Source organism: Antechinus flavipes, chromosome 2, assembly GCF_016432865.1.
Source record: "Antechinus flavipes isolate AdamAnt ecotype Samford, QLD, Australia chromosome 2, AdamAnt_v2, whole genome shotgun sequence".
Taxonomy (NCBI): Eukaryota; Metazoa; Chordata; class Mammalia; order Dasyuromorphia; family Dasyuridae; genus Antechinus; species Antechinus flavipes.
This window is the reverse complement of record NC_067399.1, coordinates 676,576,483-676,588,584: the sequence shown is the minus strand read 5'-3', so window position 1 is coordinate 676,588,584 and position 12,102 is coordinate 676,576,483. Positions and strand designations below refer to the sequence as shown.

At 46.4% G+C, this 12,102-nt stretch overlaps 2 protein-coding genes across 6 annotated transcripts in view; one reads left to right on the top strand and one right to left on the bottom strand.

The window, feature by feature from the left end:
- Positions 1-935, bottom strand: part of FANK1 (fibronectin type III and ankyrin repeat domains 1) — a 73,152-nt gene extending 72,217 nt beyond the window's left edge. For 2 of the 4 annotated variants that reach the window (XM_051982691.1, XM_051982694.1), the window contains exon 1: positions 771-935. The gene's annotated coding sequence lies outside the window, so the exon portion shown is untranslated. Of the gene's footprint in view, positions 1-210; positions 601-770 lie in introns of those variants that run through there. The other 2 variants (XM_051982695.1, XM_051982693.1) reach the window with 2 other exon arrangements.
- Positions 936-1,026: 91 nt separating this feature from the next.
- DHX32 (DEAH-box helicase 32 (putative)) overlaps positions 1,027-12,102 on the top strand; it is a 61,088-nt gene continuing 50,012 nt past the window's right edge. The window contains exon 1 of one of the 2 annotated variants that reach the window (XR_007951283.1): positions 1,027-1,205. The gene's annotated coding sequence lies outside the window, so the exon portion shown is untranslated. The remainder of the gene's footprint in view (positions 1,206-12,102) is intronic. The other variant, XM_051982688.1, reaches the window with a different exon arrangement.

The following is a 12,102-nucleotide window of genomic DNA, read 5'->3' as shown; positions in this document are numbered from 1 at the left end:
GTCCCCTCCGGACATGGTCACCCACCCTCACAGTGGGCAGCCCCCAGGGCCGCCCCCAGCTCCGAGCAGGACAAGTATGATCTCACTTTACCCTCCACCACTCCCGTCCCCGCCCGCACCAAAGGTCACGTGCCGGGGGCACACCAGGGGGAGTCCCGAAGCCTCCGCAAGGGCTAGAGGCTGGATGCGGGGGTCAGCCCTCGGACGCACCGGACCCGGGGCTCTGTCTTCCAGCACCAAGTGTCCGCTCCAGCAAATGTCCTCGTGCCCAGGGGCGGGCAGGAGGCGAAGGTCCCAGAGCAGTCCCTGCGGCCCGATTTGTCCCCTCGGCGCGGGGAGGAAATCCCTGAAGCGGGGACCGGGCACTGAGACGTCCAGTTAACCCGAGGGGGGGGAGGGGCGGAGGCAACGGCCGGCTCGGCCCCCACCGGATGGAAGGGAAGGTTTCTTGTTCGGGAAGCAGCAAGACGCTCGATTCTAACCCAGGACCCCAAAGGGCAAAGCGGGAGCTTCCTGTTCCTTTGGAGGGGTCGCTGTAGGGCCTGGGGATCTCTCCCCTGGGCCTAGAGCCCACTAGCCCTCGGGCTCTGCCGCCTCTAACAACTGGGAAGCCCCGAATCCGGCGCCGCGGGGAGCGTCTCTTAACGGCCCCTCCCCCTGGCGCGGCGGGAGATGGTCCACTGGCCCTCCGGGTCTTTTTCCAGGCTCGCGCGCGGCCGCGAGGTCACCCCGCTCTCCCCGTCCCCGGCCCTCCAGGGTCATTCCCTTACTTTGGGACTCCATGTTCCGCTGCTCAGGGGGCTTGGGCCTCAGCCCTCCGCCCCCCGCCTCCGCCCTTTCGTCTCCACGCCAGTTCCTCCGCCCTCCCACCCGCCCCCTGAGCCGGCAGCGCGTTCGCTCGTCGCCTTGGCGATGCCGGGGGGCGGGGCGGGCAGAGGGTGGAGAGACCGGACCGACTCGAAGGGGAGGAACCAGTTTCTAACGCGCATGCGTGAGCGGGAGGTCCGGCGGACGAACGGCGAGAATCGGGGACCAAACCGCGCCCGATCCGCGAGCCTCGTGGCCCAGAGCGCATGCGCGGCTGCCCAACCCGGCCGTTGTGGAGCGCGTGCCTAGGACCCCGCTCGAACCGAGGACGAGCGCGAGCGCGCGTGAGCGCGCCCCGGGAGCCGGAGCGGGAGCCGGAGCCGGAGCCGGAGTCTCAGGTAACGGTGCTTAGAGATCCGTCTGTTCGGAGAGGTCAAAGAGCGAGGAAACTGAGGCCGGAGGAGGGCTGAGAGCCGGGAAACTGAGGCCGGGAGAGGGCAAAGCATGGGTCCCAGTCACAGGTGGGGAACCGAGGCCCCCAGAGAGAAGTTACCCCGTCCCAGCCTGAGGCTGTCGAGCTGGAGAGAGAGATCTCCTCCTCCCCTTTCCCCACACTTCTGCCTTGAACCGATGGCCGGGCTGAGTCATGCGTCCAAGGTCCTAGCCCCCGCCCCCATCAGGAGTGCCCAGCACGCCCCCGGCGCTCGGATGGGTAAACTGAGGACCCAGGAGCCCCGGGGACGGGGAGGGTCAGGCCCCTCCCCGCAAGGTGCACTGGGGGAAAGAGGGAGAGGCAAGGTGGGAATTTTGAAGACCGGAGAGGAAGGATCCAACACGCGGTCAAGGGGACCGACCTTGTGGCCCTAGTTGTCAGCCAGCCCCCTCCCCTGCCCCCCTCCTGCCCTGCCTGGTACCTTCCTTGCCCCCATCCTCCCTAGCAGCCTCCTTCCCTGTCCGAGTCTCTGTCCTATAAGCAGAGGAGGTCCGGGGGTGCAGCCCGTGTTCTTGCCTGGTGCCCCCATGGCCCCTCACCCACGTGCCAGTCCTGGCCCCGGCTCATTGTCCAGCCCTAGTCTGGAGAATGAAGAGAGCCATTTGTTCCCCCAGGCGGAGCCCCCCCCCCAGTGAAAGGGTGCAGGAGGACATGTTTGTGGGGGTCCCTGGGCGTGGGTGGGGGTGCAGTGGGAAGGCACTGGCAGAGGGGGGAGCTCATCTGTGACCCCGCACGCCCTGTGAAAGGGATGGGAGTCCTGGTTCTGTGGAAGAGGAAGCGGAGGGCCTAGCCCCCCAGCTTGGCCCAGAGTCCTCCAGAAAACTGTGCCGGCCCTTGGGCCCCCGGCCCTCGGGCTTCCCTCCCTGTTTCTTTGCTGGGAATGACCTGAAACCAGGGGTTCCCAGGGCCCCGCGGCCTCACTGACCCAGTGCTCCTGGAGGGCCCCCAGCGGCTCCATTTCACTGGGGGAAACCTCCTTCTGAGGTAATTGGGGGATTCTGCCCTCGGGGGCCAAGCGGGGCACCAGGCCCTGCGGCCCCGAGGGGTCCCGTCTCTGGCTTCCCCAGCTGTGCAGGCTCCTGGCCTCAGGGAGGGCCAAGCAGTGCCCCTGCCCCGGGTGCCCAACGTCCAGACTATCCTGAGTCCTGGGGCCTGAGTTTCAGCAGCCGGGTCAGCGGCCGGCCGGGCCCTCGCACCAAGTGCAATATGAAATGTCCGGGCCGCAGGACAGGGCCTGGGGGCTCCGCCTCCCACCCTGAGGGCCGCCCTTCCTAACGGTGCCAGGCAGGCCCCCAGAACAGCGGGAGCGCGCTCACAGGCCCTGCCGGTAGCGGCCTTGTAAAGCCAGGTCAGAGTTGATCTCACCCGGCTGGTTCTGCACGGAGACCTAGTTCTTTTCTGAATGCTCCCTGGGCTCCCGGCCCAGGATTCCATTCTCTCAGAATTCACCGGTGGCAGGACCGGGTTTTCCCAGTCAGGAAGCCCCCAGGGGGGCTGTCGGGGACGTGGCCTTGGGCAAAGGGCCTACCTCCTTCAGGCCTCAGTTTCCTCCTTTGCAAAACGGGGTTCCCCGCAGACTGTGCGGATGGAGGTGTTACTGGCTCCGGGTGTGAGGTGTCTGGGCCAGGGGACAAGATGGTCACTTATTTTCTTCTTAATGATCATGAGTATCCACTTCCTCGGGCGCATTTAGGGTTCAGCCTCAAATTGACCTGAAAGGATGGTTCCTAGCCCTCCCCCAAGCCATCTCTGGGAAGGTGGTCCTGGCAGGGCTGTGCGAGGGGGGCTCCGTCCTTCCCCCGTGAGCTCGGCTGTGAGGAAGCTTTCGGTGGGAGCAGCTCTCCCCGGCTCCCGAGGACCTCCCGGCTTGGCCACACGAGCGCATGCTGGTCTTTGGGTCCAGGGCCGTGGGCACGTGAGGGGTAACGGAACATAGGGTGGTTTATCGGTGTGGGGGAGGGGCTGCATTAGCCAGGCTCCTGAAATCATGGCTGTGTGACCAGTAATTACCCTGGGAAGGAGGAGGAGCAGCGCCCTCATCCGGGGCTGAGAAGCCACCGGAGGACCAACGGACAGACCCTTTCTGGGCGCCATCATGCTCTGCTACTTCCTCCCGGGAGCCAGGCGGCCCTGTGTCCTTGAGCTGGCTGGCGCGGGGCAGCCGGATGGAGCAGCCCAGCCGGCCGGGGGCTTGTTGCCAGGCCGAGGCGGGGAGGGCCGGGCAGGGCCTCGGCAGCTGCATGGCAGAAGCAGCATCAGCACCAGTGACCCCGAAGGGAGGAGAGCGCGGGCAGGAAGTGGAGCCATGGCCAAGCGGGCACGAGGCGGTGCGGGAGCCAGCCGGAGGAGATGCTGGGGAAAGTGCGCCCTCAGTGGTGCAAGGAATAATCTCGCTTTTAGAAACACGTCCTGCAGAGGAGTGAGGGAGAGTCCTCAGTCACAAACATGTCAGATCTAGCAGAGCTTTTGACGTTGTTTTCGATTTCTGATAATGGTGAAAATCCCAGCGTCCTCTGGAGGGTTTCCTGTTGTGTTTTCTGCCTTCTCCAAAACCTTCAGTCGGAACAATCCATAATGTGATTCAGGCAAAGGTGGTGTGTCTGAATCTAACCAAACTTCGGAATTTGTCTGGATAATAAGAACTTTCCCCCTTTTCCTTTTAGTTAAGCGGGGTGGTAACAGGAAGAGATTTGTTCTTGAATGAATGCTCTTTTAGTCACTAATGGGAAGGTCTTCTTAATAGAAAAGGAAGTTTCTGGTGAAATGTCTCTAGGATTTGTCTGTGGCCCCGCGCTAGTTTAAAAATAAGCTTATTGATGATTACTTTAAAGGCCCCCGTCAATAAATTGATAAACAAGCATTCATTAAGTGCCACGGATGTACTTGGTATTATGCTACAAATACGAAGAATAAAAGTGATCCTCTCATCCTAATGGAGGAGATAAGAACATATATGTGCATGTATGTAAATAAATACAAAGTTGGAAAGGAAAGGAATCATGAAAGGCTTCATGCAGAGGATGGTTTCTGAAGGGCTGATTTAAAGAAGAGATGCAAGGGTAGGTCAGACAATTTAATAAAAGTGATTATAATGCCTAAATTAATCTACTTATTCCCTGTCATGTCAATCCCTCTAAAAAGGAAGTAATTTAGAGAGCCAGGGGGAAAAAACCAAAATTCATCTGGAGGAATAAAAGTTGGGTGAGAAATAGGTTGAACAGTAGATGAGATGAGGAATACAATGGGCAAAAGCAAATGGTAACAGTAACCTAGTGTTTGATAAGCCTAAAGATCCCAAAAACTTTGACTATTTGACAAAAGGAGGCTGGCAGAAACTAAGTATAGACCAACATATTATTCCTGATAGCAAGATAAGTTTATATATCAAAAATAATCATTTTTTTTAAATTAGTGGAGCAGGAAAGAAATTACATATCAAATGTATGAGGAAGAGTTCATGATCAAAGATTACAAGTGATAAAATGAATAACTTCAGTTACAAACAAAACCAATGCAGACAAAATTAAAAGAAAAGCAGGAAGAGGGAAGGGGGGGGAACTTCTGAAGAAAAGTTTCTCTGCGAAAAGAGCCGTTCAATTTTCATGTCAAAGGACATGAACAGTTTTCAGAAAGAGAAATATAAACTCATCAACCATAAAAAATGCTCTAAATCACTAATAATGAGAGAAATATAAGTTAAAACAATTCCACACCCATCAGATTGGCTAAGATAAAGGGGAAAAAAAGCAAATGCTGGATGGCATGTGGAAAATGAGTACATTAAAGAATTTTTGGTGGACCTATGAACTGATCCAATCATTCTAGAAAACAAGTTGGAACTATGCCTCCAAAGCTATCAAGCGTACTGTTTTTGACCCCATGACACTGCTACTAGGTCTATACATCCCAAAGAGATCAAAGAAAGAAAAAAATACAAATGTACAAAAATATTTATAGCAGCTCTTTGTCATGGGAAAAAAAAAAATCACTTGGGGAATGGCTAAATTGATTTGTGAATGTCCTGGAAATGTTTTAATAAATGATGGAAGTAATAGCTTCAGGGAAGACTTATGTGAACTTACGATGCAAGATGAAGTGATCAAAATCAGGAGAACAATTATACAGTAAGAGTAGTTATTCCTAAGGCAACTCACCTGTGAAAGACTTAGTAACTGTTCAGTACAGTGACCAAGAACAGTCCAGAGGACTCAGGAAAATATGTTCAGTTCTAAAGAGAGCTGATGGACTCGGCACACATTGAAGCCTATTTTCTTCTCTTGTTTGGGGGTGGGGCTGGGTAGAGGTATGGCTAATACCGGAATTTGTTTTGTGTGAATATACGCATTTGTGATGGGTTTTGTCCTGCTTGCTTCCCATTGAGTAAGATTGGGAGAAAGAGAATTTGGAACCAAAAATAAAATTGAATTTAATTTCTAAAGAAATATTAAATGTCACTTTAAAAGTAAGAGGATTGGGGCAGCTAGATGGTGCAGGGGATAGAGTACCAGTCCTGAAGTCAGGAATCACTTTTTGGCGTCTGTTAAAAAACAGGGACAAATAATGTTCATTCCTTGAGTCTTGTGAGTTAAGGATATTGTTAACAGTAATGAAAAAAAAAAAAAAAAAAACAGTAATGGACCCTGTTCCTGTGGGTTGTTAAGGTCATCCTGGTGATTTTTATCCTTAACACCTAGTGTGGTGGCCCGGCCATTGAACTGAATTAGAATTGAAATGAATTAATGAGAGTGAGCAAAGTCCTAGTCCTTCAGGTTTCAGCATGGAAGAAGGGAGAGTGGCAGTCTTTTTTACTTAGCTACTAGACACAGGCCATGAGAGAGTAATGAGGAAAAAAGAGATGTTCAGAGTGCAGAAGGTTAATAAGAAAGAACGGACTACCCTGATGGCAAATCAGTTGGCAGATCTGCTCAGCTCTGTGGCCTTGGACATGCTTGACCCCCATATTAGGTCTTTCCTCCTCTCTTGGTCCTCCTACCTTTGTGATTGCTGCTTCTCAGCCTCACTGGATTATCCATGTTCTGTTTCCCTTCCACCTAACTGTGGGTGTTCCTCCAGTTCTATTGTGAATCCTCTCCTTTTTACAAGTGATTTTAATTTATATAGATGCATTTCCATGTCTGTCTTTGTAGAACTAGACTGAGATAGCTTGATCTCAGGTACTTTAGATAAGATCTGTAGTTGTGAAGGCGTAGTCTGGCATCATCAATTATCTCTTGGACTTTGTACTGGATATCCTTGAGGTGTTTGAAAGTTCCAAATCCAAAGCTACTCCTTTTCCAATTCCCCTTTCTTTTCAAGTGTTCATCTGACCTCTCCAGCTCCTCACCCATCTCCTTCCCACACATCAGCTGTCAGATCTTTTCATTTCTACAATTACAACTTCTCTACTCCAGTCTCCACTCCCCCTCCCCTGAACCATCGTGATCCCCTTCACCGGGTCAGCCTCCTTCTCTCTTCTTTGCAATCCATTCCTTCGCACAGCTGCCATTGATTTTTCTTAAGTGCAGATCTGACTGTCAGTACCTTTCTCATATTCCCAATGGCTCCCAACATCCTTCAGATCCTGGCATTTAAAGCTCATCACAACCTCATCTGCCTTTCCATTCCTCATCCACTCAGCTCCTCCTTGTACTCCACAATCCCACCAAGCTGGTCTTTCTGCTGTTCCTTACACAGGATGCTTGTCCCTCTAGGCTCACCCAAACTTGTTTGGTCCTCCTCATCTCTGCCTCTTGGAAATCCTGACTTCCTCAGATAAATTCCGGTGTCACCTTAGGCATGAGTTCTGTTCCAGCCTCCCCAGCTACTAGGGCCTTTTCCCCAAAACAGTCTCTGGCATCTGCTTTGTATGTTCTGTTTGTACAACTGTATGTGTGCAAATGGTCTCCTCCTCCCCCGTTTGAGTGTAAGCTTTTTGTTTTTGTGTCCCCACCAAGGCAGGACATAAAAAGTACTTGTGAGTCAGCTGATATGTCCAAAAGTTGAGGCTGACACGCTGCAATGAGACTAGCGTGAAACTATGTTAAGATCTTCTTACCTTAGTGTGAGTTTGGAGAACCATCTGTTTTCCTATTTGGTAGAGAACAATAGGAGGATGTCGAGTACAGTTGAGGAAGAAGGAAGGAGATGAGAGTTAGGTTTTTGTGCCATGGCTCTGAAATCATGTAGAAAAGTTACATCAAGACTGCAGCTGCCCTCTGAGAATCATTTTAGTTAATGGGAAACTGGCCATCTTGTAATCTTAAGTTACAGCATCTCCTAAAACAAAGAAAAACACAAAAACTCTTAATTGTGGCCTTTTTCAGGGACACAGAGTGCCAAAAATTCAACATTTTAAAATCATCTATAACATGAATTTAACTGTTGTTGATCCAAGGGTGAAATCCTTGTGAAAGATCCTACTGTTGAAAGAACTGAACCATGTCCTTCTTGCTGTAAATGAGAGCAGAAGACAGAAGTCAGCTGCAGCTCAGTGAGAGGCTATTTTCCACATCCTTTTTGGAAGGACTCATAAAGGAATTAGTAGAGCTTTATGAGGTAGCTCGGGACACCACCGTGCCCAAAGCTCCAGGCCTGGAGTCAGGAAGACTCATCTTGCTGAGCTTACACCCGACCTTAGATAAATTACTAACTGGGTAACCCATAGTCTGTTTGCCTCAGTTCTTCATTTGTAAAATGGGCTGGAGAAGGAAATGGCAAACCACTTCGGTATCTTGGCCAAGAGAGCCCTACATGGATCTCAAAGAATCGGCTACAACTGAACAACAACAAAGCTTTGCTGGGCATCCAAAGCAACAAAAACAGCATTTCATGGAATACTTGGGGGAGTCTCTTCTTATACAATACATGATGAAGATATACATAAAAGCCAACATGAAGATAATTAGAGCTTATGCTCCAACATCTGTCACAGAGAATATTAAAGCACAAACATTCTATGAAGGACTTAACAAGACCTTCTAAATAAAATCAGCAGATGTGGCATAAGGCATAGAGAGCTGCCTTGGAGTGCAAGTTCTCTCTTAGTTACATACACATTGATTAGTCTTTTAGCTTCCCCATGGCCCAGGCAAATTCTCTGAAGAAAATAAATTGCAAAAAAACTGGACCTGTACAAGCACAGGGAATTTCCCCACTAGAGCTTCACTACACCAAAGGTCCAGTCTCTACCCCATCCCTTGCCCATTGTGATTTCATTGCATAAGTGATCATCAGGGAGAGTGATGAAAAATGTGCTAGAAACTTCAACTTCAGAGAGCTGAGAGAAAGAAAGAAAAAAACTAAAGATAGGATCTCGGCTTGTCAAAGAGAAGAGAAGTAGAAGATAAGGAACAGATCACTCCCGTTATGAGTATCTATGATTTCATAAAGAGAATATTAGGAAAAAGAATTAGCACTTTTAAAGGATGTAAATACACAATGAACAATCAAAAACAGTGACTGTGAATGGAGTAAATTAACCCATAAAATGTAAGAGAATGGCATGCTTAGACTACAAAGCAAAATTGAACAATATGCTATTTATAAGAAATGCACTTGAAACATAATTATTCATATTCTTTGAAATGAGGGCCTTGGGCAGAATTTATTATATCCTTCATACAAATTCAAAAGAGCATGGTTAGTAATTGTGATCTCAGACAAAATAACAATACAAATAGACGTAGTTAAAAGGAATAAGCATGAAAACTACATTATGTTTAAAGGCTCTATTAAAATATCAGTACATAATATGTTGCATTGATACTTATTATGTAATTAGAGACAACCAACTGGTACAATGGATAGAATGCTGGTTTTGGAGTCAAGGAAAACCTGAGTTCAAATCCAGCTAGAGATAGTTACACAACTGCATGAATCTGAGCAAGTTACTTAACCTTTTTTTCCTCAGTTTCCTCATCTATAAAATGGGAATAATAATACCTAGTGCCCAGGATTGTTTTGAGAATCAAATTGATAATACATATGAATACTCTGTAAATCTAAATGCCAGCTAATTATTATTACATTGCATCCAAATGATATAATCAGATTACAGTGAGAAATTGAAAGCAGATAGTTGAAGATTATAATGTGCTTCTTTCAGACCTAGATAAATCTTAACAAAAAGATATACAAGAAAAATTAAGAGACATGAATAGAACTCAGAAAAGTTAACTATAATAAGTATCTAGTGATTATTGAATGGTAATAAAAAATATTGTACAAAAATTGACCACAAGTGCGGGCTCATAAGCAAATTCAGAAAAGCAGAGATAGTAAGTAAAAACTTTGCTGAACAGAATAAAAATCAGTCAGTGAAAGGCTTTTGAAGAAGGATTCCAACGTAAATGAAGACTAATGGAAAAGAATCAGTGAGTCAAAGAACAAAACATAGAAACAATTGATAATGCCAAAACTTTTGGGATATGGCCAAAGCGGTCCTAAGGGGAATATGTCTCCTAAACACTTTCAGCAGCCAAAAAAAAAAGACTAAATGATTTATGTGACTAAAAATATTAGAAAAGCAACAATTTTTTCAAATCCATTGTTGTTATTAAGTCATATGTGACTCCCTGTATCAAACTATCCATGATGTTTTCTTGCAAACGTACTGAAGACTTTGCTATTTACTTTTTTAGTAGATAAAGGCAAACAGAAGTTAAATGACTTTCCCAAGGACACACAACTAGTAAATATCTTAGGGCTGGATTTGAACTTGTCTTCCTGCCTCTGGCTTTAAACAAATACAAAAACAAAAATTCTGAGAGTCAGAGATAAGGTAAACCATTGAATTGATAGATAATTTTTAATTACATGAATTTTTTTTAAGAGTGAAGCTAACTTGCTAATATCAAAAAAGGGAAAAGGAAATGAGTCTTTGTAGAAACTATTTTCCCCAATTAGATACAAGTAAATTCTATCAAACATTCAAAGAACAATTCTAATATGATGTAATATTTTTTTAAGTTCCTCACAACAGCTATAGATTCTAAAATACTGAAGAGAACAAATTGCTTGTGCTGGGGAACCCAGCTCCCCTTTTTGTCACATTCATTTCTTTCTCAAAAACTCATATTCCTGGGGCAGCTAGGTGGTGCAGTGGATAGAGCACCAGCCCTAAAGTCAGGAGAACCTAGTAGATTCCTAGCTGTGTGTAATCCTAGGCAAGTCACTTTTTCCCAGTTGCCTCAGCAAAAAAACAAACAAAAAACCATGCTCCTGAAGAGTCTAACATTTATTTCCAAAATATCAAATATTCAGACATTGACAATGTCTGACAAACCAGATTCAGCCAGCAAGGCGTGGAGAATGTTGAAAAAGTGCAAGAAGAAATTGATAAAAATATAAACAGCAAGATATGCCATGATGCAGAATTCTCAAATTTTTCTCACTCTCAAGAAAGAATACATGACTTTAAGGGCACATCAATATGATACCTTCAAGTTAATTGTGCACAGGTAGGGGAGCAAAGTTCTTAGATCTCACCTCTTTGAAAAAAAAATCTTGATTCTTCACCAGCCACTTTTTAATAAATTGCACTACTTCACTTTTTTTTTCTGAACTACAGAAGAAAAATGTAAATGGAACGGATGATAAAATTCAGAGGAAATTAATGAAAAGGTAACCTCTGAAGAAGAGGGAAAATAGGTAAAGAAAAAGGATGGTCCTAAAGAATTCCTGAATTCTGGCTGGCTGACTGAAAATTTTGACTGTTCGGTGAAATGGTTTAGGAATTTAATAAGCCTATTTGGAAGTACTGGTAAGTTATCAAAATGAAGTTCTCAGATAATGGCCAATGTGTGAGCTTCACATTGGAATTTCACTTTAAATCCCACAGATAGGCCATTTCACTGCTTCACAAACACAACGCTGCCTTGCCTTAGGCATTCTTTCTGGTTGAGTCCATGCTTCATTTTTGTTTCTTAGCTTCCTTGGCTTCAAGTCCCAGCGCTTTTTAAAAATCTTATTTGTTGTCTTATCCATTAAATCTAAACTCCCTGAGGGCAGGAACGGCTTTTTGCTTCTTTTTGTATCCTCAGTGCTTAGTACAGTACCTGGCACATAGTAGACTTTTAATAAATGTTGATTAGTTGTTGACAAAGACAAATTGGATGCATTCAGAAACAGATGATTCAGATCCCTACTCCTTTGGTGGAGCAGAAGTTATGACTAATACAGAGTGTCAGATAGGTGGGGTGGAAATATCACTTTGAAAACTAGGAAGAAAAACAAATACTAGGATAGTTTGAACTATGGCAAAAATAGTTTTCAAGGATTGTTTCCTCAATTTTCTTTTCCCAACGGGAAATTTCTGAAAGCACCAACTAGAATGAAGATGGAACATCTTTTACTGTAACTCCAAAACTGACTTTTTACTTGAGCAAATGTATAGTTCAAGATCTGTATTACATTTAATAGAAACCCAATGAAGATGAAGATGGTTATGGTAATGATGATGATGACGATGACAACAAAGCTGATGTTGAGGAAAGGGAAGAAAAAACTGAAGAAGAAAATAATCCAGAATGTGATCAGTTCTGAAGTTCAGTCAAAGCCCAGCAGAATGTGAACAGTTCTGAAGTGTTGTATGTGAGGTCTTCAGGATCACCTGCCCTAAAACAGCCTCAGCACAACTCTTAGTTACTGACAGCCCTTGGTCCTTGTATGTTCTGGGTAGGATGAAGTCGACAATTTTTGTTTAAAAAGGGAAAAGTAAACCCTGGACATCTAAGAACTAGTTCAAGACATAGGTTTGTTTTTGCTCTCTATTTCAATGGTGTAAATCTAAAGCATGTTCATTA